We start from the raw sequence: 5,862 nt of genomic DNA on the forward strand, positions 1-5,862 counted from the left end.
CGAGATTCTTATCAGGAAGAGTAAACACTCAAGGATTTGAAGGAAACAGGTGAAGTGGAGAAAAGGAGCAATATCACTGACAGAGGCAGAAGCTGGTGGTGGAAGCCTGGGGATTTCTGTTGCCACAATGCAGAAAGAAGGAGCAGAGCCCACACTGGACTTGGTATCAGGAGCCTGGGATTTCAGTGCTTTTTGTGGAGACTGGGCCAGCTGACCTCTGAGGACCATTTCTCTTCTAATAGGAAGATGCTATTTATTCATATATTCATTCATTCATTCATTCATTCATTCATTCATTCAACAAACGTTTGCTGAGCACATATTATAAACCAGGCACTCTCAGTGACACTGGAGTGTATTCTCTAATGAGCGGAGCAAGACAAAATAGAAAATAAACAATAATCTAGCGTATTGGGATGTGAAAGGTGACTGGAGAAAAATGAGGAAGGAAAGTGGGAGTGTGTTGCCAGGTGGTGTGGTTGAAAGATGGTCACTTTCCATTTCCAATAGTAACTACCCTTTAGTTGCAAGGATAGATAATTAAGTCAAACTGGCCTAAGGACAAAGGAAAATGTCAGTTCCCATAATTCAGTAGTCCAGGAGTTACTGGTTGTTTTTCCTCCCAGTGTTCACTCCATGTGTCCTTTCAGACATAACTCGGGTTTCCACTCAAGTATCTAGCTATTTCCTATTTGATTTGGATAGTTCCCAGGCAGCAGGCTCCCCCTCTTCCAGAAGCACCAGAGCGAAAGCGAATCAGCACGTTTCCTTCCTTCCTGATCATGGTGGTTGGTTCTTGGGTGGGCAAAGGGTCCAATGAAGCTGAATCTCAGAAATCCTGCTTGAGCCCTTTCATTTACTGAACCAGGAGAGGGGAACTGTCACTACAGCCATCTTATAACCATGAGGAGCAATGACTTAGAATGAAGTACAGAAATAAAACAAAAACAAAAACAAAACAAAACAAAAAGTAACACCCAAATTTAGGCTCTTGATAATGTTCTCCATCCACTGGATAAACACACTTGAGCAAAGTTTCCCTACTTCTAGACTTACCCTTCAAAGAGTCCAAAAACCATCCGTGTATGGCTCAGAACCATTGGGGTTGGGTGTTTCTATTGCTTTAAATAGAAAGGGTCATTGAGATAAAAAGCCCAAGTCAGGGCGGCTACTCCAGGTGCTCATCAATGACCTCACCGAGCTCTCTTCACACCTCCCCAGTTTCCCCCTACGTGGGCTCCCCTCTCAGCCTGGCTCTTCCCACATTGACCACCCACAACCCCAGGTCTGTGCCCCTTTTCCTGGAAGCCCCTGCAAACTTTGCACACACCCAGGCTGTGCTACCTGGGCCTGGAGCCCATCTCTGACCCATCGCTGAGGTAAGGGAGATGGGACAGCAACTCTCTCTTTGAGTCACTGGGCTCCACCGCCTCACTACCGTTGCGTTGTTTGAGAGAGTTGCCTCTTCAAAGGAAAATGAATAAGTTGATGAGCACTTGTGTTTGTTTTTGTTTAATTTGTGGGCAAAGACTCCATGCAGGTGTGAAAAATAAATCCTCTTTTGCGACCCAGAACTGTTCAGTATGAGTTTTGTTATATGTAAGAAGGAACATAATACAAAATATATGAAGGAGTTATTACCAGAAGGGTGGGGTATGGATGTTGGACAATCAGAAGCCCTACTTATTTACTACTAGGAGCCCAGTACGCAATAACGCATGGTGCTGCCCACCCACCTGCAGCCCTGCCTTGACACCTGAACCTGTCCACACAGAGCTCCAGTGTTCCTGGCCCAGCCCCCAAACCCTCTGGCCTTCTCTGGCCGCTTCAAGCCCTGACCTCAGTCCTTCTAGTCGCCTTGGGCTGGTCCCGCCTTCTCTGGGCGCCTCACTGCTTCCGCCCCATCTCGGGAGCAACGCCCCAGCTAATATGCTAATGACTTGGTCGTTACCCATTACAGTGTCCCGCTCATTAGCATATTAGCTCTTTATTAGTATAGATAATGTCTAACTTTCTATTTTTTTGTGCCTCGCTTTCCCCATCTGTAAAATGAAGAGGTTGAGATAAAGTAGAAAAACACTTGATGCTCATGCCCCTTCTGCTGTGCTTGAAATGTTGATGTGAAATGTGACACCTGGACAGGGTAGCAAATCTGCAACCATGGGTGACACAGAGTCAGCAGGCTGGTCCTGGTGGTGCAGGAAAGACAGGCACAGCAGGCATGGTGGCTCACACAACACTGGGTCTATATCAAAGCGATACTCTCAGGCATCCAGGCTCATTGTTGGTGAGATCATGCAAATCTCCATCGCTTAAGCCACAGTTAAAAGTTTCTGTCACTTGCAGTTCAAAGCATTCCTACCAGATACAGTCAGATCCAATGGAGGTCCCCAAACAGCTTACAGTGTGAAGGTGTCTGGAGAACAGTTCATTAGAAGTGCCACAGTGTCTCATCATTCCCAGAAAATGCATTTAACAACCAACAACATTTTCTACCATATTGGAGAATTAGATCAGAGGTTGGCAATTTTTTTTTCTTAAAGGACCCCACAGTAAATATTTCGGCTTTGCAGGCCATATTGGCCACCTTGACAACTACCCAACTCTGCAGTTGTATGCAAAAGAAACCATAAACAATATGCAAATGATTGGGCATGGTCATGTTTCAATAAAATGTTATTAACACAAGCAGGCAGCTGGCTAGATTGGCCCATAATAGTTGACTGACTCCTGAATCAGATACATACATGAGTGCAATAAAAACAGGCAATTAAAAATAGTTTGTAGTACACTTATTAAAGTGTGGCAAACTTCTTAAAATTCGGCATTACAGATTTCCCAGTGCCAAGTCCTTAAATTCACACAATCTGTGACTAGTGACTCCGCCACCATGCCTTCACGTGCTCCCTCAGAAGTGAGTTGAGGGATGGGTCCGCTGGTCAGCTGCCCAGGGTGCTAGCCTCCAATGGGCTTAGAAATACTAACAGAAGTTGGGAAAATATACATTTGCCCTTCTCTGATGAAAGAAATAGACCACTGTGAAGTGAAACAGGCAAAGATACACAACACAACATTTGTTAGCCCTGGAATATTTTTGCTGAGGATTTCTGTGGCTTACATACACGGTATGTGTAGTCAGCTCAGAGATGGCCATTGTGGTTAGCAGAAATTCCAGAACCACATAATGCGTAGTGGGCTATGATTTACAAGAGATGTGATTTATATTGTGAATATTAAACCTTCTAATATACCTCCCAAGAAGTTGCTTGGTTCAGAAAAGTCACAAAAGAATGTCAAACAAAAACTAAAGCTGCAGTAAAGTTGAGAATATTTTGTCTTTTTTTTTTTTTAAAGAATATTGTCTCTGTTTAGACCAATGAAAGTAAATTATAAAGTAATTATGATTCTGAAAAAAGAAAACATTCAAGGAAAATCCAATACTCTTTACTCTTGTTAACTATATCTTGGACAAATTTTTAAAAGACCCTGAATTAATAAGTCACTGGATTATTAGCCCACATGACTCTCATTATATTAAAGGCCCACCTTAATATAAGGTCTAGAAAGGTAACAAAATGGAATGGGTTGGACCTGATGCAATAGAGAATGGTGGTGACTGGAGCAGACCAGAGAGCTTACATCGCGTCTAAAGGAGGTAACCTCTATACAAAACTGCTTTATGACTCCAGGACATTGTTTTTCCTCTTAGAAAAGATCTCTAGAGCTTTAGAAGAAGGTGGTAATCTAAACTTGTATGTGAAAGTTCCCAGTTTTATATGAACTTTGTGAAAATTAAGTAAAAAGTTTCGGTCACTTGCAGTTCAAAGCATTCCTATCGGATGCAGTCAGATCCAATCATGCCTTAGATTTTAAGTCTCTCACTCTCTCTGTTACACAGGCGCGCGCACACACACACACACACACACACACACACACACACACACTGGCTCTTCTAGACAAGAAGCACACTTTTTCAGCATTACTGTCAGGAGCCACTGGACAACGCTGAAGGATAGCTGTGCATCTGAACGGTCAGGTGTCTGCACCCGCCTTCCCCAGACAAGAGGAACTGTCGTAGAACATGGCATCCCTTCATGTATCTCATGCTATGGATCTATTAGTATCGCTATTTATGGAGAGGAGAGAAGAGAGCGATAATTTATACATACATTTGTTTTGGAAAAATTACACTCCCATCCTCTGATTGGCTTGAATCCCCCAGAATATCACTTCCTTGTGATAGATAATGTGGCTGGAAGGGGAAATGCTAAATCGTTTAAGAATTTCAAATTTTTATATTGTAGCAAACTGTGTCATCCACTGAGCCACTCCATTTATTCCCTTTCCCAAAATGTCACACACAAAAAAAGTGATCACAACAGTTTCCACATGCCAAACACATTCGTGGAATAAGCAACACAGAAGGAAGTGCAATAGAAATACCACCCCTGTAGAGGATTACAGTATTTAATCTCATTTAATCAAAATGTTGCCAGGTGATATCTTTAGTTTAGGTAGGAGACAAAGATTATATAAAAGAGAGTAGTGACAAAAATCCTACTCAGATATTTTGGAAGTTGGGACTTCTGAGGCACTTTAGGGAGAAAAAATGACTACATTTACTCATGTTGAAAAATGTTATTGTGCCCAACTGGAGTGGCTCAGTAGGTTGAGCATCATGTTGCACACCAAAACATTATTGGTTTGATTCCAGGTCAGGGCACATACCTGGGTTGCAGAGTTGATCCTTGGCTGGGGCACATACAGAAGTCAACTAATCAATGTTTCTCTTACATTGATGTTTCTCTCTCTCTCTCTCTCTCTCTCTCTCTCTCTCTCTCCTTCTTCCCCCCTTTCTCTTCTCCTCTCCCCTTCCTTTCATCTCTCTAAGCATGTCCTCAGGTGAGAAATTAAAAAGAGTGTTATTGCATTTAATGTAGAAAATGCTTCCAAGATGATAATGAGTAAGGTAAGAGTTCCAACTTAATGCAGTGCTGCTTTGAGCTGCTGTATGTTTCAGGAAGATACGTTAGGGCGATGAATAGTTTAACAGGAATTGTTTGGTGTGGTGGATCCCTCCTATTCTCGATGTCTACCTTCTATTCATCTTCCCTTTCAGATAATACCACTGGGAACTGAATTCTCTCCCATGACCAGTCATGCCATTATTGTGATATTGACCCTTCCCCTAGCTTTAGGGGGTGGACCTGACTGGCAAAAGCCAATAATCCTTTCTTATTCCATCTCTATGACTACCATGATTTGATTCATGATGGCAGAAACCCAATCAGCACCAATAAAACCTGTGGAGAGAATTCCTAGGACTTCTGGGGAAAAAAGAAGGGTCTCTCTGCTTCTTGAGAGACACACTCTCTGTGGTCTGTGGCGTGAAGGCACCAGGATTGGAACGGTGTTTTCACGAGTAGGACAGAGTATGTGGAACTGTCAACGGGGACCCATCTGAGGCCGGAAGAAGTAACCGATACTGTGGGAGGCAGAGAAAAAACACAGAAAGGAATAAAGGTCGACCTGATGACACTGGATCAAACCGTGCCTGAAGCTAGTCCGGCCGGGGCCTTTCAGTGATGCAAGTTTATATTTTCCGTCATCTTCAAGCCAGTTGGAGTTGGAGTCCTTGCACTGTCAACAGAAAGATTTTTAACTCACCATTTGATTTTGTCAAGTGGAGGATGGCATATTAACACCCTTTCAATTAGTCACATGGGAAAAAATGGGGCCATATTACAGGTTTTGTTCAGCAAGGTGTTTTCAAGTGGAATGAATACATTCTTTCTCTTCTTTCTCCTCACCTGAGGATATGTTTTTTCTTATTGATTTTAGAGAGAAAGGAAGGAGGAGAGA

At 42.8% G+C, this 5,862-nt stretch overlaps 1 non-coding gene across 1 annotated transcript; it reads left to right on the forward strand.

Moving 5' to 3' along the window:
• Positions 1–1,491: 1,491 nt before the first annotated feature.
• On the forward strand, positions 1,492–1,614 carry LOC132240392 (small nucleolar RNA SNORA40). The gene has a single exon (XR_009454305.1). It is a non-coding gene; the product is annotated as a small nucleolar RNA SNORA40 (small nucleolar RNA).
• Positions 1,615–5,862: the final 4,248 nt, after the last annotated feature.

This window comes from Myotis daubentonii, chromosome 8 (assembly GCF_963259705.1).
Source record: "Myotis daubentonii chromosome 8, mMyoDau2.1, whole genome shotgun sequence".
Lineage (NCBI taxonomy): Eukaryota > Metazoa > Chordata > Mammalia > Chiroptera > Vespertilionidae > Myotis > Myotis daubentonii.